This window comes from Rhinoderma darwinii, chromosome 4, assembly GCF_050947455.1.
Source record: "Rhinoderma darwinii isolate aRhiDar2 chromosome 4, aRhiDar2.hap1, whole genome shotgun sequence".
Lineage (NCBI taxonomy): Eukaryota > Metazoa > Chordata > Amphibia > Anura > Rhinodermatidae > Rhinoderma > Rhinoderma darwinii.
In genome coordinates this window covers 4,973,922-4,992,822 of record NC_134690.1, presented here as the reverse complement: position 1 = coordinate 4,992,822, position 18,901 = coordinate 4,973,922, and the positions used below count along the sequence as shown (strand labels likewise).

The 18,901-nt window shown below is 44.0% G+C and overlaps 35 non-coding genes across 35 annotated transcripts; all 35 read right to left on the bottom strand.

The window, feature by feature from the left end:
* Positions 1–453: 453 nt before the first annotated feature.
* Positions 454–526, bottom strand: TRNAV-UAC (transfer RNA valine (anticodon UAC)). Its single transcript has one exon. It is a non-coding gene; the product is annotated as a tRNA-Val (tRNA).
* Positions 527–624: 98 nt separating this feature from the next.
* On the bottom strand, positions 625–697 carry TRNAV-UAC (transfer RNA valine (anticodon UAC)). The gene has a single exon. It is a non-coding gene; the product is annotated as a tRNA-Val (tRNA).
* Positions 698–795: 98 nt separating this feature from the next.
* On the bottom strand, positions 796–868 carry TRNAV-UAC (transfer RNA valine (anticodon UAC)). Its single transcript has one exon. It is a non-coding gene; the product is annotated as a tRNA-Val (tRNA).
* A 439-nt stretch (positions 869–1,307) lies between these two features.
* On the bottom strand, positions 1,308–1,380 carry TRNAV-UAC (transfer RNA valine (anticodon UAC)). Its single transcript has one exon. It is a non-coding gene; the product is annotated as a tRNA-Val (tRNA).
* A 432-nt stretch (positions 1,381–1,812) lies between these two features.
* Positions 1,813–1,885, bottom strand: TRNAV-UAC (transfer RNA valine (anticodon UAC)). The gene has a single exon. It is a non-coding gene; the product is annotated as a tRNA-Val (tRNA).
* A 98-nt stretch (positions 1,886–1,983) lies between these two features.
* On the bottom strand, positions 1,984–2,056 carry TRNAV-UAC (transfer RNA valine (anticodon UAC)). Its single transcript has one exon. It is a non-coding gene; the product is annotated as a tRNA-Val (tRNA).
* Positions 2,057–2,325: 269 nt separating this feature from the next.
* On the bottom strand, positions 2,326–2,398 carry TRNAV-UAC (transfer RNA valine (anticodon UAC)). The gene has a single exon. It is a non-coding gene; the product is annotated as a tRNA-Val (tRNA).
* A 937-nt stretch (positions 2,399–3,335) lies between these two features.
* Positions 3,336–3,408, bottom strand: TRNAV-CAC (transfer RNA valine (anticodon CAC)). The gene has a single exon. It is a non-coding gene; the product is annotated as a tRNA-Val (tRNA).
* Positions 3,409–4,516: 1,108 nt separating this feature from the next.
* On the bottom strand, positions 4,517–4,589 carry TRNAV-CAC (transfer RNA valine (anticodon CAC)). Its single transcript has one exon. It is a non-coding gene; the product is annotated as a tRNA-Val (tRNA).
* A 432-nt stretch (positions 4,590–5,021) lies between these two features.
* TRNAV-UAC (transfer RNA valine (anticodon UAC)) lies at positions 5,022–5,094 on the bottom strand. Its single transcript has one exon. It is a non-coding gene; the product is annotated as a tRNA-Val (tRNA).
* A 261-nt stretch (positions 5,095–5,355) lies between these two features.
* On the bottom strand, positions 5,356–5,428 carry TRNAV-CAC (transfer RNA valine (anticodon CAC)). Its single transcript has one exon. It is a non-coding gene; the product is annotated as a tRNA-Val (tRNA).
* Positions 5,429–5,860: 432 nt separating this feature from the next.
* On the bottom strand, positions 5,861–5,933 carry TRNAV-UAC (transfer RNA valine (anticodon UAC)). The gene has a single exon. It is a non-coding gene; the product is annotated as a tRNA-Val (tRNA).
* A 765-nt stretch (positions 5,934–6,698) lies between these two features.
* On the bottom strand, positions 6,699–6,771 carry TRNAV-CAC (transfer RNA valine (anticodon CAC)). Its single transcript has one exon. It is a non-coding gene; the product is annotated as a tRNA-Val (tRNA).
* Positions 6,772–7,537: 766 nt separating this feature from the next.
* On the bottom strand, positions 7,538–7,610 carry TRNAV-CAC (transfer RNA valine (anticodon CAC)). Its single transcript has one exon. It is a non-coding gene; the product is annotated as a tRNA-Val (tRNA).
* Positions 7,611–8,042: 432 nt separating this feature from the next.
* Positions 8,043–8,115, bottom strand: TRNAV-UAC (transfer RNA valine (anticodon UAC)). Its single transcript has one exon. It is a non-coding gene; the product is annotated as a tRNA-Val (tRNA).
* Positions 8,116–8,717: 602 nt separating this feature from the next.
* TRNAV-UAC (transfer RNA valine (anticodon UAC)) lies at positions 8,718–8,790 on the bottom strand. Its single transcript has one exon. It is a non-coding gene; the product is annotated as a tRNA-Val (tRNA).
* Positions 8,791–9,051: 261 nt separating this feature from the next.
* TRNAV-UAC (transfer RNA valine (anticodon UAC)) lies at positions 9,052–9,124 on the bottom strand. Its single transcript has one exon. It is a non-coding gene; the product is annotated as a tRNA-Val (tRNA).
* A 431-nt stretch (positions 9,125–9,555) lies between these two features.
* TRNAV-UAC (transfer RNA valine (anticodon UAC)) lies at positions 9,556–9,628 on the bottom strand. Its single transcript has one exon. It is a non-coding gene; the product is annotated as a tRNA-Val (tRNA).
* A 261-nt stretch (positions 9,629–9,889) lies between these two features.
* TRNAV-CAC (transfer RNA valine (anticodon CAC)) lies at positions 9,890–9,962 on the bottom strand. Its single transcript has one exon. It is a non-coding gene; the product is annotated as a tRNA-Val (tRNA).
* Positions 9,963–10,394: 432 nt separating this feature from the next.
* Positions 10,395–10,467, bottom strand: TRNAV-UAC (transfer RNA valine (anticodon UAC)). The gene has a single exon. It is a non-coding gene; the product is annotated as a tRNA-Val (tRNA).
* A 765-nt stretch (positions 10,468–11,232) lies between these two features.
* TRNAV-CAC (transfer RNA valine (anticodon CAC)) lies at positions 11,233–11,305 on the bottom strand. Its single transcript has one exon. It is a non-coding gene; the product is annotated as a tRNA-Val (tRNA).
* Positions 11,306–11,737: 432 nt separating this feature from the next.
* On the bottom strand, positions 11,738–11,810 carry TRNAV-UAC (transfer RNA valine (anticodon UAC)). The gene has a single exon. It is a non-coding gene; the product is annotated as a tRNA-Val (tRNA).
* A 431-nt stretch (positions 11,811–12,241) lies between these two features.
* TRNAV-UAC (transfer RNA valine (anticodon UAC)) lies at positions 12,242–12,314 on the bottom strand. Its single transcript has one exon. It is a non-coding gene; the product is annotated as a tRNA-Val (tRNA).
* Positions 12,315–12,412: 98 nt separating this feature from the next.
* On the bottom strand, positions 12,413–12,485 carry TRNAV-UAC (transfer RNA valine (anticodon UAC)). Its single transcript has one exon. It is a non-coding gene; the product is annotated as a tRNA-Val (tRNA).
* Positions 12,486–12,583: 98 nt separating this feature from the next.
* TRNAV-UAC (transfer RNA valine (anticodon UAC)) lies at positions 12,584–12,656 on the bottom strand. Its single transcript has one exon. It is a non-coding gene; the product is annotated as a tRNA-Val (tRNA).
* A 765-nt stretch (positions 12,657–13,421) lies between these two features.
* TRNAV-CAC (transfer RNA valine (anticodon CAC)) lies at positions 13,422–13,494 on the bottom strand. Its single transcript has one exon. It is a non-coding gene; the product is annotated as a tRNA-Val (tRNA).
* A 98-nt stretch (positions 13,495–13,592) lies between these two features.
* Positions 13,593–13,665, bottom strand: TRNAV-UAC (transfer RNA valine (anticodon UAC)). Its single transcript has one exon. It is a non-coding gene; the product is annotated as a tRNA-Val (tRNA).
* Positions 13,666–14,267: 602 nt separating this feature from the next.
* On the bottom strand, positions 14,268–14,340 carry TRNAV-UAC (transfer RNA valine (anticodon UAC)). Its single transcript has one exon. It is a non-coding gene; the product is annotated as a tRNA-Val (tRNA).
* Positions 14,341–14,601: 261 nt separating this feature from the next.
* TRNAV-UAC (transfer RNA valine (anticodon UAC)) lies at positions 14,602–14,674 on the bottom strand. Its single transcript has one exon. It is a non-coding gene; the product is annotated as a tRNA-Val (tRNA).
* A 602-nt stretch (positions 14,675–15,276) lies between these two features.
* Positions 15,277–15,349, bottom strand: TRNAV-UAC (transfer RNA valine (anticodon UAC)). The gene has a single exon. It is a non-coding gene; the product is annotated as a tRNA-Val (tRNA).
* A 261-nt stretch (positions 15,350–15,610) lies between these two features.
* Positions 15,611–15,683, bottom strand: TRNAV-CAC (transfer RNA valine (anticodon CAC)). Its single transcript has one exon. It is a non-coding gene; the product is annotated as a tRNA-Val (tRNA).
* Positions 15,684–16,115: 432 nt separating this feature from the next.
* TRNAV-UAC (transfer RNA valine (anticodon UAC)) lies at positions 16,116–16,188 on the bottom strand. The gene has a single exon. It is a non-coding gene; the product is annotated as a tRNA-Val (tRNA).
* A 1,108-nt stretch (positions 16,189–17,296) lies between these two features.
* TRNAV-CAC (transfer RNA valine (anticodon CAC)) lies at positions 17,297–17,369 on the bottom strand. Its single transcript has one exon. It is a non-coding gene; the product is annotated as a tRNA-Val (tRNA).
* Positions 17,370–17,793: 424 nt separating this feature from the next.
* On the bottom strand, positions 17,794–17,866 carry TRNAV-CAC (transfer RNA valine (anticodon CAC)). Its single transcript has one exon. It is a non-coding gene; the product is annotated as a tRNA-Val (tRNA).
* Positions 17,867–18,632: 766 nt separating this feature from the next.
* TRNAV-CAC (transfer RNA valine (anticodon CAC)) lies at positions 18,633–18,705 on the bottom strand. Its single transcript has one exon. It is a non-coding gene; the product is annotated as a tRNA-Val (tRNA).
* Between the last annotated feature and the right edge of the window lie 196 nt (positions 18,706–18,901).

Sequence of the window (18,901 nt, the reverse complement as noted above, 5' to 3'; positions counted from 1 at the left end):
TAACCACTACACTACAGAAACTTCCCCTTGATACAAAAACCCACCATTGCAGAAACCAAAGTTTGACAAATTGAAAGGCTTTCTTTGTGTTAAAAGGAAGACATAGTTCCATGTTTCTGCCCTGTCTCGAACAGGGGACCTTTCGCGTGTTAGGCGAACGTGATAACCACTACACTACAGAAACTTGGATATTGATTGTTCCGCAACCCACAACCCGCAAGCCATGCAGAAACGAATTGAGAAAAAGAATCCAGCCAATTAGTGGCAACATAAAAAATTCCATGTTTCTGCCCTGTCTCGAACAGGGGACCTTTCGCGTGTTAGGCGAACGTGATAACCACTACACTACAGAAACTTGGATATTGATTGTTCCGCAACCCACAACCCGCAAGCCATGCAGAAACGAATTGAGAAAAAGAATCCAGCCAATTAGTGCCAACAAAAAAAATTCCATGTTTCTGCCCTGTCTCGAACAGGGGACCTTTCGCGTGTAAGGCGAACGTGATAACCACTACACTACAGAAACTTGGATATTGATTGTTCCGCAACCCACAACCCGCAAGCCATGCAGAAACGAATTGAGAAAAATAATCCAGCCAATTAGTGCCAACAAAAAAAATTCCATGTTTCTGCCCTGTCTCGAACAGGGGACCTTTCGCGTGTAAGGCGAACGTGATAACCACTACACTACAGAAACTTGGATATTGATTGTTCCGCAACCCACAACCCGCAAGCCATGCAGAAACGAATTGAGAAAAATAATCCAGCCAATTAGTGCCAACAAAAGAAATTCCATGTTTCTGCCCTGTCTCGAACAGGGGACCGTTCGCGTGTAAGGCGAACGTGATAACCACTACACTACAGAAACTTGAATGTTGATTGTTCCGCAACCCACAACCCACAACCCGCAAGCCATGCAGAAACGAATTGAGAAAAAGAATCCAGCCAATTAGTGCCAACAAAAAAAATTCCGTGTTTCTGCCTTGTCTCGAACAGGGGACCTTTCGCGTGTTAGGCGAACGTGATAACCAATACACTACAGAAACTTCCCCTTGATACAAACACCCACCATTGCAGAAACCAAAGTTTGACAAATTTAAAGGCTTTCTTTGTGTTAAAAGGAAGACATAGTTCCATGTTTCTGCCAAGTTTCGAACAGGGGACCTTTCGCGTGTAAGGCGAACGTGATAACCACTACACTACAGAAACTTGGACATTGATTGTTCCGCAACCCACAACCCGCAAGCCATGCAGAAACGAATTGAGAAAAATAATCCAGCCAATTAGTGCCAACAAAAGAAATTCCATGTTTCTGCCCTGTCTCGAACAGGGGACCGTTCGCGTGTAAGGCGAACGTGATAACCACTACACTACAGAAACTTGAATATTGATTGTTCCGCAACCCACAACCCGCAAGCCATGCAGAAACGAATTGAGAAAAAGAATCCAGCCAATTAGTGGCAACAAAAAAAATTCCATGTTTCTGCCCTGTCTCGAACAGGGGACCTTTCGCGTGTTAGGCGAACGTGATAACCACTACACTACAGAAACTTCCCCTTGATACAAAAACCCACCATTGCAGAAACCAAAGTTTGACAAATTTAAAGGCTTTCTTTGTGTTAAAAGGAAGACATAGTTCCTTGTTTCTGCCCTGTCTCGAACAGGGGACCTTTCGCGTGTTAGGCGAACGTGATAACCACTACACTACAGAAACTTGGATATTGATTGTTCCGCAACCCACAACCCGCAAGCCATGCAGAAACGAATTGAGAAAAAGAATCCAGCCAATTAGTGGCAACATAAAAAATTCCATGTTTCTGCCCTGTCTCGAACAGGGGACCTTTCGCGTGTAAGGCGAACGGGATAACCACTACACTACAGAAACTTGGATATTGATTGTTCCGCAACCCACAACCCGCAAGCCATGCAGAAACGAATTGAGAAAAATAATCCAGCCAATTAGTGCCAACAAAAAAAATTCCATGTTTCTGCCCTGTCTCGAACAGGGGACCGTTCGCGTGTAAGGCGAACGTGATAACCACTACACTACAGAAACTTGAATATTGATTGTTCCGCAACCCACAACCCGCAAGCCATGCAGAAACGAATTGAGAAAAAGAATCCAGCCAATTAGTGCCAACAAAAAAAATTCCATGTTTCTGCCCTGTCTCGAACAGGGGACCTTTCGCGTGTTAGGCGAACGTGATAACCACTACACTACAGAAACTTGGATATTGATTGTTCCGCAACCCACAACCCGCAAGCCATGCAGAAACGAATTGAGAAAAAGAATCCAGCCAATTAGTGGCAACATAAAAAATTCCATGTTTCTGCCCTGTCTCGAACAGGGGACCTTTCGCGTGTAAGGCGAACGTGATAACCACTACACTACAGAAACTTGGATATTGATTGTTCCGCAACCCACAACCCGCAAGCCATGCAGAAACGAATTGAGAAAAAGAATCCAGCCAATTAGTGCCAACAAAAAAAATTCCATGTTTCTGCCCTGTCTCGAACAGGGGACCTTTCGCGTGTTAGGCGAACGTGATAACCACGACACTACAGAAACTTCCCCTTGATACAAAAACCCACCATTGCAGAAACCAAAGTTTGACAAATTTAAAGGCTTTCTTTGTGTTAAAAGGAAGACATAGTTCCTTGTTTCTGCCCTGTCTCGAACAGGGGACCTTTCGCGTGTTAGGCGAACGTGATAACCACTACACTACAGAAACTTGGATATTGATTGTTCCGCAACCCACAACCCGCAAGCCATGCAGAAACGAATTGAGAAAAAGAATCCAGCCAATTAGTGCCAACAAAAAAAATTCCATGTTTCTGCCCTGTCTCGAACAGGAGACCTTTCGCGTGTTAGGCGAACGTGATAACCACTACACTACAGAAACTTGGATATTGATTGTTCCGCAACCCACAACCCGCAAGCCATGCAGAAACTAATTGAGAAAAAGAATCCAGCCAATTAGTGGCAACATAAAAAATTCCATGTTTCTGCCCTGTCTCGAACAGGGGATATTTCGCGTGTAAGGCGAACGTGATAAACACTACACTACAGAAACTTGGATATTGATTGTTCAGCAACCCACAACCCGCAAGCCATGCAGAAACGAATTGAGAAAAATAATCCAGCCAATTAGTGGCAACAAAAAAAATTCCATGTTTCTGCCCTGTCTCGAACAGGGGACCTTTCGCGTGTTAGGCGAACGTGATAACCACTACACTACAGAAACTTCCCCTTGATACAAAAACCCACCATTGCAGAAACCAAAGTTTGACAAATTTAAAGGCTTTCTTTGTGTTAAAAGGAACACATAGTTCCTTGTTTCTGCCCAGTTTCGAACAGGGGACCTTTCGCGTGTGAGGCGAACGTGATAACCACTACACTACAGAAACTTGGATATTGATTGTTCCGCAACCCACAACCCGCAAGCCATGCAGAAACGAATTGAGAAAAAGAATCCAGCCAATTAGTGGCAACATAAAAAATTCCATGTTTCTGCCCTGTCTCGAACAGGGGACCTTTCGCGTGTTAGGCGAACGTGATAACCACTACACTACAGAAACTTGGATATTGATTGTTCCGCAACCCACAACCCGCAAGCCATGCAGAAACGAATTGAGAAAAAGAATCCAGCCAATTAGTGCCAACAAAAAAAATTCCATGTTTCTGCCCTGTCTCGAACAGGGGACCTTTCGCGTGTTAGGCGAACGTGATAACCACTACACTACAGAAACTTCCCCATGATACAAAAACCCACCATTGCAGAAACCAAAGTTTGACAAATTTAAAGGCTTTCTTTGTGTTAAAAGGAACACATAGTTCCTTGTTTCTGCCCTGTCTCGAACAGGGGACCTTTCGCGTGTTAGGCGAACGTGATAACCACTACACTACAGAAACTTGGATATTGATTGTTCCGCAACCCACAACCCACAAGCCATGCAGAAACGAATTGAGAAAAAGAATCCAGCCAATTAGTGCCAACAAAAAAAATTCCATGCTTCTGCCCTGTCTCGAACAGGGGACCTTTCGCGTGTTAGGCGAACGTGATAACCACTACACTACAGAAACTTGGATATTGATTGTTCCGCAACCCACAACCCGCAAGCCATGCAGAAACGAATTGAGAAAAAGAATCCAGCCAATTAGTGGCAACATAAAAAATTCCATGTTTCTGCCCTGTCTCGAACAGGGGACATTTCGCGTGTAAGGCGAACGTGATAAACACTACACTACAGAAACTTGGATATTGATTGTTCAGCAACCCACAACCCGCAAGCCATGCAGAAACGAATTGAGAAAAATAATCCAGCCAATTAGTGGCAACAAAAAAAATTCCATGTTTCTGCCCTGTCTCGAACAGGGGACCTTTCGCGTGTTAGGCGAACGTGATAACCACTACACTACAGAAACTGCCCCTTGATACAAAAACCCACCATTGCAGAAACCAAAGTTTGACAAATTTAAAGGCTTTCTTTGTGTTAAAAGGAACACATAGTTCCTTGTTTCTGCCCAGTTTCGAACAGGGGACCTTTCGCGTGTGAGGCGAACGTGATAACCACTACACTACAGAAACTTGGATATTGATTGTTCCGCAACCCACAACCCGCAAGCCATGCAGAAACGAATTGAGAAAAAGAATCCAGCCAATTAGTGCCAACAAAAAAAATTGCATGTTTCTGCCCTGTCTCGAACAGGGGACCTTTCGCGTGTTAGGCGAACGTGATAACCACTACACTACAGAAACTTCCCCTTGATACAAAAACCCACCATTGCAGAAACCAAAGTTTGACAAATTGAAAGGCTTTCTTTGTGTTAAAAGGAAGACATAGTTCCATGTTTCTGCCCTGTCTCGAACAGGGGACCTTTCGCGTGTTAGGCGAACGTGATAACCACTACACTACAGAAACTTGGATATTGATTGTTCCGCAACCCACAACCCGCAAGCCATGCAGAAACGAATTGAGAAAAAGAATCCAGCCAATTAGTGCCAACAAAAAAAATTCCATGTTTCTGCCCTGTCTCGAACAGGGGACCTTTCGCGTGTAAGGCGAACGTGATAACCACTACACTACAGAAACTTGGATATTGATTGTTCCGCAACCCACAACCCGCAAGCCATGCAGAAACGAATTGAGAAAAATAATCCAGCCAATTAGTGCCAACAAAAAAAATTCCATGTTTCTGCCCTGTCTCGAACAGGGGACCTTTCGCGTGTTAGGCGAACGTGATAACCACTACACTACAGAAACTTAACCTTGATACAAAAACCCACCATTGCAGAAACCAAAGTTTGACAAATTTAAAGGCTTTCTTTGTGTTAAAAGGAACACATAGTTCCTTGTTTCTGCCCAGTTTCGAACAGGGGACCTTTCGCGTGTGAGGCGAACGTGATAACCACTACACTACAGAAACTTGGATATTGATTGTTCCGCAACCCACAACCCGCAAGCCATGCAGAAACGAATTGAGAAAAAGAATCCAGCCAATTAGTGCCAACAAAAAAAATTGCATGTTTCTGCCCTGTCTCGAACAGGGGACCTTTCGCGTGTTAGGCGAACGTGATAACCACTACACTACAGAAACTTCCCCTTGATACAAAAACCCACCATTGCAGAAACCAAAGTTTGACAAATTGAAAGGCTTTCTTTGTGTTAAAAGGAAGACATAGTTCCATGTTTCTGCCCTGTCTCGAACAGGGGACCTTTCGCGTGTTAGGCGAACGTGATAACCACTACACTACAGAAACTTGGATATTGATTGTTCCGCAACCCACAACCCGCAAGCCATGCAGAAACGAATTGAGAAAAAGAATCCAGCCAATTAGTGCCAACAAAAAAAATTCCATGTTTCTGCCCTGTCTCGAACAGGGGACCTTTCGCGTGTAAGGCGAACGTGATAACCACTACACTACAGAAACTTGGATATTGATTGTTCCGCAACCCACAACCCGCAAGCCATGCAGAAACGAATTGAGAAAAAGAATCCAGCCAATTAGTGCCAACAAAAAAATTGCATGTTTCTGCCCTGTCTCGAACAGGGGACCTTTCGCGTGTTAGGCGAACGTGATAACCACTACACTACAGAAACTTCCGCTTGATACAAAAACCCACCATTGCAGAAACCAAAGTTTGACAAATTTAAAGGCTTTCTTTGTGTTAAAAGGAAGACATAGTTCCATGTTTCTGCCCTGTCTCGAACAGGGGACCTTTCGCGTGTTAGGCGAACGTGATAACCACTACACTACAGAAACTTGGATATTGATTGTTCCGCAACCCACAACCCACAAGCCATGCAGAAACGAATTGAGAAAAATAATCCAGCCAATTAGTGCCAACAAAAAAAATTCCATGTTTCTGCCCTGTCTCGAACAGGGGACCTTTCGCGTGTTAGGCGAACGTGATAACCACTACACTACAGAAACTTGGATATTGATTGTTCCGCAACCCACAACCCACAAGCCATGCAGAAACGAATTGAGAAAAATAATCCAGCCAATTAGTGCCAACAAAAAAAATTCCATGTTTCTGCCCTGTCTCGAACAGGGGACCTTTCGCGTGTTAGGCGAACGTGATAACCACTACACTACAGAAACTTAACCTTGATACAAAAACCCACCATTGCAGAAACCAAAGTTTGACAAATTTAAAGGCTTTCTTTGTGTTAAAAGGAACACATAGTTCCTTGTTTCTGCCCAGTTTCGAACAGGGGACCTTTCGCGTGTGAGGCGAACGTGATAACCACTACACTACAGAAACTTGGATATTGATTGTTCCGCAACCCACAACCCGCAAGCCATGCAGAAACGAATTGAGAAAAAGAATCCAGCCAATTAGTGCCAACAAAAAAAATTGCATGTTTCTGCCCTGTCTCGAACAGGGGACCTTTCGCGTGTTAGGCGAACGTGATAACCACTACACTACAGAAACTTCCGCTTGATACAAAAACCCACCATTGCAGAAACCAAAGTTTGACAAATTTAAAGGCTTTCTTTGTGTTAAAAGGAAGACATAGTTCCATGTTTCTGCCCTGTCTCGAACAGGGGACCTTTCGCGTGTTAGGCGAACGTGATAACCACTACACTACAGAAACTTGGATATTGATTGTTCCGCAACCCACAACCCACAAGCCATGCAGAAACGAATTGAGAAAAATAATCCAGCCAATTAGTGCCAACAAAAAAAATTCCATGTTTCTGCCCTGTCTCGAACAGGGGACCTTTCGCGTGTTAGGCGAACGTGATAACCACTACACTACAGAAACTTGGATATTGATTGTTCCGCAACCCACAACCCACAAGCCATGCAGAAACGAATTGAGAAAAATAATCCAGCCAATTAGTGCCAACAAAAAAAATTCCATGTTTCTGCCCTGTCTCGAACAGGGGACCTTTCGCGTGTTAGGCGAACGTGATAACCACTACACTACAGAAACTTAACCTTGATACAAAAACCCACCATTGCAGAAACCAAAGTTTGACAAATTTAAAGGCTTTCTTTGTGTTAAAAGGAACACATAGTTCCTTGTTTCTGCCCAGTTTCGAACAGGGGACCTTTCGCGTGTGAGGCGAACGTGATAACCACTACACTACAGAAACTTGGATATTGATTGTTCCGCAACCCACAACCCGCAAGCCATGCAGAAACGAATTGAGAAAAAGAATCCAGCCAATTAGTGCCAACAAAAAAAATTGCATGTTTCTGCCCTGTCTCGAACAGGGGACCTTTCGCGTGTTAGGCGAACGTGATAACCACTACACTACAGAAACTTCCCCTTGATACAAAAACCCACCATTGCAGAAACCAAAGTTTGACAAATTGAAAGGCTTTCTTTGTGTTAAAAGGAAGACATAGTTCCATGTTTCTGCCCTGTCTCGAACAGGGGACCTTTCGCGTGTTAGGCGAACGTGATAACCACTACACTACAGAAACTTGGATATTGATTGTTCCGCAACCCACAACCCGCAAGCCATGCAGAAACGAATTGAGAAAAAGAATCCAGCCAATTAGTGCCAACAAAAAAAATTCCATGTTTCTGCCCTGTCTCGAACAGGGGACCTTTCGCGTGTAAGGCGAACGTGATAACCACTACACTACAGAAACTTGGATATTGATTGTTCCGCAACCCACAACCCGCAAGCCATGCAGAAACGAATTGAGAAAAAGAATCCAGCCAATTAGTGCCAACAAAAAAATTGCATGTTTCTGCCCTGTCTCGAACAGGGGACCTTTCGCGTGTTAGGCGAACGTGATAACCACTACACTACAGAAACTTCCCGTTGATACAAAAACCCACCATTGCAGAAACCAAAGTTTGACAAATTGAAAGGCTTTCTTTGTGTTAAAAGGAAGACATAGTTCCATGTTTCTGCCCTGTCTCGAACAGGGGACCTTTCGCGTGTTAGGCGAACGTGATAACCACTACACTACAGAAACTTGGATATTGATTGTTCTGCAACCCACAACCCGCAAGCCATGCAGAAACGAATTGAGAAAAAGAATCCAGCCAATTAGTGGCAACATAAAAAATTCCATGTTTCTGCCCTGTCTCGAACAGGGGACCTTTCGCGTGTTAGGCGAACGTGATAACCACTACACTACAGAAACTTGGATATTGATTGTTCCGCAACCCACAACCCGCAAGCCATGCAGAAACGAATTGAGAAAAAGAATCCAGCCAATTAGTGCCAACAAAAAAAATTCCATGTTTCTGCCCTGTCTCGAACAGGGGACCTTTCGCGTGTAAGGCGAACGTGATAACCACTACACTACAGAAACTTCCCCTTGATACAAAAACCCACCATTGCAGAAACCAAAGTTTGACAAATTGAAAGGCTTTCTTTGTGTTAAAAGGAAGACATAGTTCCATGTTTCTGCCCTGTCTCGAACAGGGGACCTTTCGCGTGTTAGGCGAACGTGATAACCACTACACTACAGAAACTTGGATATTGATTGTTCCGCAACCCACAACCCGCAAGCCATGCAGAAACGAATTGAGAAAAAGAATCCAGCCAATTAGTGCCAACAAAAAAAATTCCATGTTTCTGCCCTGTCTCGAACAGGGGACCTTTCGCGTGTAAGGCGAACGTGATAACCACTACACTACAGAAACTTGGATATTGATTGTTCCGCAACCCACAACCCGCAAGCCATGCAGAAACGAATTGAGAAAAAGAATCCAGCCAATTAGTGCCAACAAAAAAATTGCATGTTTCTGCCCTGTCTCGAACAGGGGACCTTTCGCGTGTTAGGCGAACGTGATAACCACTACACTACAGAAACTTCCCCTTGATACAAAAACCCACCATTGCAGAAACCAAAGTTTGACAAATTGAAAGGCTTTCTTTGTGTTAAAAGGAAGACATAGTTCCATGTTTCTGCCCTGTCTCGAACAGGGGACCTTTCGCGTGTTAGGCGAACGTGATAACCACTACACTACAGAAACTTGGATATTGATTGTTCCGCAACCCACAACCCGCAAGCCATGCAGAAACGAATTGAGAAAAAGAATCCAGCCAATTAGTGCCAACAAAAAAAATTCCATGTTTCTGCCCTGTCTCGAACAGGGGACCTTTCGCGTGTAAGGCGAACGTGATAACCACTACACTACAGAAACTTGGATATTGATTGTTCCGCAACCCACAACCCGCAAGCCATGCAGAAACGAATTGAGAAAAATAATCCAGCCAATTAGTGCCAACAAAAAAAATTCCATGTTTCTGCCCTGTCTCGAACAGGGGACCTTTCGCGTGTTAGGCGAACGTGATAACCACTACACTACAGAAACTTAACCTTGATACAAAAACCCACCATTGCAGAAACCAAAGTTTGACAAATTTAAAGGCTTTCTTTGTGTTAAAAGGAACACATAGTTCCTTGTTTCTGCCCAGTTTCGAACAGGGGACCTTTCGCGTGTGAGGCGAACGTGATAACCACTACACTACAGAAACTTGGATATTGATTGTTCCGCAACCCACAACCCGCAAGCCATGCAGAAACGAATTGAGAAAAAGAATCCAGCCAATTAGTGCCAACAAAAAAAATTGCATGTTTCTGCCCTGTCTCGAACAGGGGACCTTTCGCGTGTTAGGCGAACGTGATAACCACCACACTACAGAAACTTCCCCTTGATACAAAAACCCACCATTGCAGAAACCAAAGTTTGACAAATTGAAAGGCTTTCTTTGTGTTAAAAGGAAGACATAGTTCCATGTTTCTGCCCTGTCTCGAACAGGGGACCTTTCGCGTGTTAGGCGAACGTGATAACCACTACACTACAGAAACTTGGATATTGATTGTTCCGCAACCCACAACCCGCAAGCCATGCAGAAACGAATTGAGAAAAAGAATCCAGCCAATTAGTGCCAACAAAAAAAATTCCATGTTTCTGCCCTGTCTCGAACAGGGGACCTTTCGCGTGTAAGGCGAACGTGATAACCACTACACTACAGAAACTTGGATATTGATTGTTCCGCAACCCACAACCCGCAAGCCATGCAGAAACGAATTGAGAAAAAGAATCCAGCCAATTAGTGCCAACAAAAAAATTGCATGTTTCTGCCCTGTCTCGAACAGGGGACCTTTCGCGTGTTAGGCGAACGTGATAACCACTACACTACAGAAACTTCCGCTTGATACAAAAACCCACCATTGCAGAAACCAAAGTTTGACAAATTTAAAGGCTTTCTTTGTGTTAAAAGGAAGACATAGTTCCATGTTTCTGCCCTGTCTCGAACAGGGGACCTTTCGCGTGTTAGGCGAACGTGATAACCACTACACTACAGAAACTTGGATATTGATTGTTCCGCAACCCACAACCCACAAGCCATGCAGAAACGAATTGAGAAAAATAATCCAGCCAATTAGTGCCAACAAAAAAAATTCCATGTTTCTGCCCTGTCTCGAACAGGGGACCTTTCGCGTGTTAGGCGAACGTGATAACCACTACACTACAGAAACTTGGATATTGATTGTTCCGCAACCCACAACCCACAAGCCATGCAGAAACGAATTGAGAAAAATAATCCAGCCAATTAGTGCCAACAAAAAAAATTCCATGTTTCTGCCCTGTCTCGAACAGGGGACCTTTCGCGTGTTAGGCGAACGTGATAACCACTACACTACAGAAACTTAACCTTGATACAAAAACCCACCATTGCAGAAACCAAAGTTTGACAAATTTAAAGGCTTTCTTTGTGTTAAAAGGAACACATAGTTCCTTGTTTCTGCCCAGTTTCGAACAGGGGACCTTTCGCGTGTGAGGCGAACGTGATAACCACTACACTACAGAAACTTGGATATTGATTGTTCCGCAACCCACAACCCGCAAGCCATGCAGAAACGAATTGAGAAAAAGAATCCAGCCAATTAGTGCCAACAAAAAAAATTGCATGTTTCTGCCCTGTCTCGAACAGGGGACCTTTCGCGTGTTAGGCGAACGTGATAACCACTACACTACAGAAACTTCCCCTTGATACAAAAACCCACCATTGCAGAAACCAAAGTTTGACAAATTGAAAGGCTTTCTTTGTGTTAAAAGGAAGACATAGTTCCATGTTTCTGCCCTGTCTCGAACAGGGGACCTTTCGCGTGTTAGGCGAACGTGATAACCACTACACTACAGAAACTTGGATATTGATTGTTCCGCAACCCACAACCCGCAAGCCATGCAGAAACGAATTGAGAAAAAGAATCCAGCCAATTAGTGCCAACAAAAAAAATTCCATGTTTCTGCCCTGTCTCGAACAGGGGACCTTTCGCGTGTAAGGCGAACGTGATAACCACTACACTACAGAAACTTGGATATTGATTGTTCCGCAACCCACAACCCGCAAGCCATGCAGAAACGAATTGAGAAAAAGAATCCAGCCAATTAGTGCCAACAAAAAAATTGCATGTTTCTGCCCTGTCTCGAACAGGGGACCTTTCGCGTGTTAGGCGAACGTGATAACCACTACACTACAGAAACTTCCCCTTGATACAAAAACCCACCATTGCAGAAACCAAAGTTTGACAAATTTAAAGGCTTTCTTTGTGTTAAAAGGAAGACATAGTTCCATGTTTCTGCCAAGTTTCGAACAGGGGACCTTTCGCGTGTAAGGCGAACGTGATAACCACTACACTACAGAAACTTGGATATTGATTGTTCTGCAACCCGCAACCCACAAGCCATGCAGAAACGAATTGAGAAAAAGAATCCAGCCAATTAGTGCCAACAAAAAAAATTCCATGTTTCTGCCCTGTCTCGAACAGGGGACCTTTCGCGTGTAAGGCGAACGTGATAACCACTACACTACAGAAACTTGGATATTGATTGTTCCGCAACCCACAACCCGCAAGCCATGCAGAAACGAATTGAGAAAAAGAATCCAGCCAATTAGTGCCAACAAAAAAAATTCCATGTTTCTGCCCTGTCTCGAACAGGGGACCTTTCGCGTGTAAGGCGAACGTGATAACCACTACACTACAGAAACTTGGATATTGATTGTTCCGCAACCCACAACCCGCAAGCCATGCAGAAACGAATTGAGAAAAAGAATCCAGCCAATTAGTGGCAACAAAAAAAATTCCATGTTTCTGCCCTGTCTCGAACAGGGGACCTTTCGCGTGTAAGGCGAACGTGATAACCACTACACTACAGAAACTTGGATATTGATTGTTCCGCAACCCACAACCCGCAAGCCATGCAGAAACGAATTGAGAAAAAGAATCCAGCCAATTAGTGCCAACAAAAAAATTGCATGTTTCTGCCCTGTCTCGAACAGGGGACCTTTCGCGTGTTAGGCGAACGTGATAACCACTACACTACAGAAACTTCCGCTTGATACAAAAACCCACCATTGCAGAAACCAAAGTTTGACAAATTTAAAGGCTTTCTTTGTGTTAAAAGGAAGACATAGTTCCATGTTTCTGCCCTGTCTCGAACAGGGGACCTTTCGCGTGTTAGGCGAACGTGATAACCACTACACTACAGAAACTTGGATATTGATTGTTCCGCAACCCACAACCCACAAGCCATGCAGAAACGAATTGAGAAAAATAATCCAGCCAATTAGTGCCAACAAAAAAAATTCCATGTTTCTGCCCTGTCTCGAACAGGGGACCTTTCGCGTGTTAGGCGAACGTGATAACCACTACACTACAGAAACTTGGATATTGATTGTTCCGCAACCCACAACCCACAAGCCATGCAGAAACGAATTGAGAAAAATAATCCAGCCAATTAGTGCCAACAAAAAAAATTCCATGTTTCTGCCCTGTCTCGAACAGGGGACCTTTCGCGTGTTAGGCGAACGTGATAACCACTACACTACAGAAACTTAACCTTGATACAAAAACCCACCATTGCAGAAACCAAAGTTTGACAAATTTAAAGGCTTTCTTTGTGTTAAAAGGAACACATAGTTCCTTGTTTCTGCCCAGTTTCGAACAGGGGACCTTTCGCGTGTGAGGCGAACGTGATAACCACTACACTACAGAAACTTGGATATTGATTGTTCCGCAACCCACAACCCGCAAGCCATGCAGAAACGAATTGAGAAAAAGAATCCAGCCAATTAGTGCCAACAAAAAAAATTCCATGTTTCTGCCCTGTCTCGAACAGGGGACCTTTCGCGTGTAAGGCGAACGTGATAACCACTACACTACAGAAACTTGGATATTGATTGTTCCGCAACCCACAACCCGCAAGCCATGCAGAAACGAATTGAGAAAAAGAATCCAGCCAATTAGTGCCAACAAAAAAATTGCATGTTTCTGCCCTGTCTCGAACAGGGGACCTTTCGCGTGTTAGGCGAACGTGATAACCACTACACTACAGAAACTTCCCCTTGATACAAAAACCCACCATTGCAGAAACCAAAGTTTGACAAATTGAAAGGCTTTCTTTGTGTTAAAAGGAAGACATAGTTCCATGTTTCTGCCCTGTCTCGAACAGGGGACCTTTCGCGTGTTAGGCGAACGTGATAACCACTACACTACAGAAACTTGGATATTGATTGTTCTGCAACCCACAACCCGCAAGCCATGCAGAAACGAATTGAGAAAAAGAATCCAGCCAATTAGTGGCAACATAAAAAATTCCATGTTTCTGCCCTGTCTCGAACAGGGGACCTTTCGCGTGTTAGGCGAACGTGATAACCACTACACTACAGAAACTTGGATATTGATTGTTCCGCAACCCACAACCCGCAAGCCATGCAGAAACGAATTGAGAAAAAGAATCCAGCCAATTAGTGCCAACAAAAAAAATTCCATGTTTCTGCCCTGTCTCGAACAGGGGACCTTTCGCGTGTAAGGCGAACGTGATAACCACTACACTACAGAAACTTCCCCTTGATACAAAAACCCACCATTGCAGAAACCAAAGTTTGACAAATTGAAAGGCTTTCTTTGTGTTAAAAGGAAGACATAGTTCCATGTTTCTGCCCTGTCTCGAACAGGGGACCTTTCGCGTGTTAGGCGAACGTGATAACCACTACACTACAGAAACTTGGATATTGATTGTTCCGCAACCCACAACCCGCAAGCCATGCAGAAACGAATTGAGAAAAAGAATCCAGCCAATTAGTGCCAACAAAAAAAATTCCATGTTTCTGCCCTGTCTCGAACAGGGGACCTTTCGCGTGTAAGGCGAACGTGATAACCACTACACTACAGAAACTTGGATATTGATTGTTCCGCAACCCACAACCCGCAAGCCATGCAGAAACGAATTGAGAAAAAGAATCCAGCCAATTAGTGCCAACAAAAAAATTGCATGTTTCTGCCCTGTCTCGAACAGGGGACCTTTCGCGTGTTAGGCGAACGTGATAACCACTACACTACAGAAACTTCCCCTTGATACAAAAACCCACCATTGCAGAAACCAAAGTTTGACAAATTGAAAGGCTTTCTTTGTGTTAAAAGGAAGACATAGTTCCATGTTTCTGCCCTGTCTCGAACAGGGGACCTTTCGCGTGTTAGGCGAACGTGATAACCACTACACTACAGAAACTTGGATATTGATTGTTCCGCAACCCACAACCCGCAAGCCATGCAGAAACGAATTGAGAAAAAGAATCCAGCCAATTAGTGGCAACATAAAAAATTCCATGTTTCTGCCCTGTCTCGAACAGGGGACCTTTCGCGTGTTAGGCGAACGTGATAACCACTACACTACAGAAACTTGGATATTGATTGTTCCGCAACCCACAACCCGCAAGCCATGCAGAAACGAATTGAGAAAAAGAATCCAGCCAATTAGTGCCAACAAAAAAAATTCCATGTTTCTGCCCTGTCTCGAACAGGGGACCTTTCGCGTGTAAGGCGAACGTGATAACCACTACACTACAGAAACTTGGATATTGATTGTTCCGCAACCCACAACCCGCAAGCCATGCAGAAACGAATTGAGAAAAATAATCCAGCCAATTAGTGGCAACAAAAAAAATTCCATGTTTCTGCCCTGTCTCGAACAGGGGACCTTTCGCGTGTTAGGCGAACGTGATAACCACTACACTACAGAAACTTCCCCTTGATACAAAAACCCACCATTGCAGAAACCAAAGTTTGACAAATTTAAAGGCTTTCTTTGTGTTAAAAGGAACACATAGTTCCTTGTTTCTGCCCAGTTTCGAACAGGGGACCTTTCGCGTGTGAGGCGAACGTGATAACCACTACACTACAGAAACTTGGATATTGATTGTTCCGCAACCCACAACCCGCAAGCCATGCAGAAACGAATTGAGAAAAAGAATCCAGCCAATTAGTGCCAACAAAAAAAATTGCATGTTTCTGCCCTGTCTCGAACAGGGGACCTTTCGCGTGTTAGGCGAACGTGATAACCACTACACTACAGAAACTTCCCCTTGATACAAAAACCCACCATTGCAGAAACCAAAGTTTGACAAATTGAAAGGCTTTCTTTGTGTTAAAAGGAAGACATAGTTCCATGTTTCTGCCCTGTCTCGAACAGGGGACCTTTCGCGTGTTAGGCGAACGTGATAACCACTACACTACAGAAACTTGGATATTGATTGTTCCGCAACCCACAACCCGCAAGCCATGCAGAAACGAATTGAGAAAAAGAATCCAGCCAATTAGTGCCAACAAAAAAAATTCCATGTTTCTGCCCTGTCTCGAACAGGGGACCTTTCGCGTGTAAGGCGAACGTGATAACCACTACACTACAGAAACTTGGATATTGATTGTTCCGCAACCCACAACCCGCAAGCCATGCAGAAACGAATTGAGAAAAAGAATCCAGCCAATTAGTGCCAACAAAAAAAATTGCATGTTTCTGCACTGTCTCGAACAGGGGACCTTTCGCGTGTTAGGCGAACGTGATAACCACTACACTACAGAAACTTCCCCTTGATACAAAAACCCACCATTGCAGAAACCAAAGTTTGACAAATTGAAAGGCTTTCTTTGTGTTAAAAGGAAGACATAGTTCCATGTTTCTGCCCTGTCTCGAACAGGGGACCTTTCGCGTGTTAGGCGAACGTGATAACCACTACACTACAGAAACTTGGATATTGATTGTTCCGCAACCCACAACCCGCAAGCCATGCAGAAACGAATTGAGAAAAAGAATCCAGCCAATTAGTGGCAACATAAAAAATTCCATGTTTCTGCCCTGTCTCGAACAGGGGACCTTTCGCGTGTTAGGCGAACGTGATAACCACTACACTACAGAAACTTGGATATTGATTGTTCCGCAACCCACAACCCGCAAGCCATGCAGAAACTAATTGAGAAAAAGAATCCAGCCAATTAGTGGCAACATAAAAAATTCCATGTTTCTGCCCTGTCTCGAACAGGGGACATTTCGCGTGTAAGGCGAACGTGATAAACACTACACTACAGAAACTTGGATATTGATTGTTCAGCAACCCACAACCCGCAAGCCATGCAGAAACGAATTGAGAAAAATAATCCAGCCAATTAGTGGCAACAAAAAAAATTCCATGTTTCTGCCCTGTCTCGAACAGGGGACCTTTCGCGTGTTAGGCGAACGTGATAACCACTACACTACAGAAACTTCCCCTTGATACAAAAACCCACCATTGCAGAAACCAAAGTTTGACAAATTTAAAGGCTTTCTTTGTGTTAAAAGGAAGACATAGTTCCTTGTTTCTGCCCTGTCTCGAACAGGGGACCTTTCGCGTGTTAGGCGAACGTGATAACCACTACACTACAGAAACTTGGATATTGATTGTTCCGCAACCCACAACCCGCAAGCCATGCAGAAACGAATTGAGAAAAAGAATCCAGCCAATTAGTGGCAACATAAAAAATTCCATGTTTCTGCCCTGTCTCGAACAGGGGACCTTTCGCGTGTGAGGCGAACGTGATAACCACTACACTACAGAAACTTCCCCTTGATACAAAAACCCACCATTGCAGAAACCAAAGTTTGACAAATTTAAAGGCTTTCTTTGTGTTAAAAGGAAGACATAGTTCCTTGTTTCTGCCCTGTCTCGAACAGGGGACCTTTCGCGTGTTAGGCGAACGTGATAACCACTACACTACAGAAACTTGGATATTGATTGTTCCGCAACCCACAACCCGCAAGCCATGCAGAAACGAATTGAGAAAAATAATCCAGCCAATTAGTGCCAACAAAAAAAATTCCATGTTTCTGCCCTGTCTCGAACAGGGGACCTTTCGCGTGTTAGGCGAACGTGATAACCACTACACTACAGAAACTTCCCCTTGATGCAAAAACCCACCATTGCAGAAACCAAAGTTTGACAAATTTAAAGGCTTTCTTTGTGTTAAAAGGAACACATAGTTCCTTGTTTCTGCCCAGTTTCGAACAGGGGACCTTTCGCGTGTGAGGCGAACGTGATAACCACTACACTACAGAAACTTCCCCTTGATACAAAAACCCACCATTGCAGAAACCAAAGTTTGACAAATTTAAAGGCTTTCTTTGTGTTAAAAGGAAGACATAGTTCCATGTTTCTGCCCTGTCTCGAACAGGGGACCTTTCGCGTGTTAGGCGAACGTGATAACCACTACACTACAGAAACTTGGATATTGATTGTTCTGCAACCCACAACCCGCAAGCCATGCAGAAACGAATTGAGAAAAAGAATCCAGCCAATTAGTGCCAACAAAAAAAATTCCATGTTTCTGCCCTGTCTCGAACAGGGGACCTTTCGCGTGTTAGGCGAACGTGATAACCACTACACTACAGAAACTTGGATATTGATTGTTCCGCAACCCACAACCCGCAAGCCATGCAGAAACGAATTGAGAAAAAGAATCCAGCCAATTAGTGCCAACAAAAAAAATTCCATGTTTCTGCCCTGTCTCGAACAGGGGACCTTTCGCGTGTTAGGCGAACGTGATAACCACTACACTACAGAAACTTGGATATTGATTGTTCCGCAAACCACAACCCGCAAGCCATGCAGAAACGAATTGAGAAAAAGAATCCAGCCAATTAGTGGCAACATAAAAAATTCCATGTTTCTGCCCTGCCTCGAACAGGGGACCTTTCGCGTGTTAGGCGAACGTGATAACCACTACACTACAGAAACTTCCCCTTGATACAAAAACCCACCATTGCAGAAACCAAAGTTTGACAAATTTAAAGGCTTTCTTTGTGTTAATAGGAACACATAGTTCCTTGTTTCTGCCCAGTTTCGAACAGGGGACCTTTCGCGTGTGAGGCGAACGTGATAACCACTACACTACAGAAACTTGGATATTGATTGTTCCGCAACTCACAACCCGCAAGCCATGCAGAAACGAATTGAGAAAAAGAATCCAGCCAATTAGTGCCAACAAAAAAAATTCCATGTTTCTGCCCTGTCTCGAACAGGGGACCTTTCGCGTGTTAGGCGAACGTGATAACCACTACACTACAGAAACTTCCCCTTGATACAAAAACCCACCA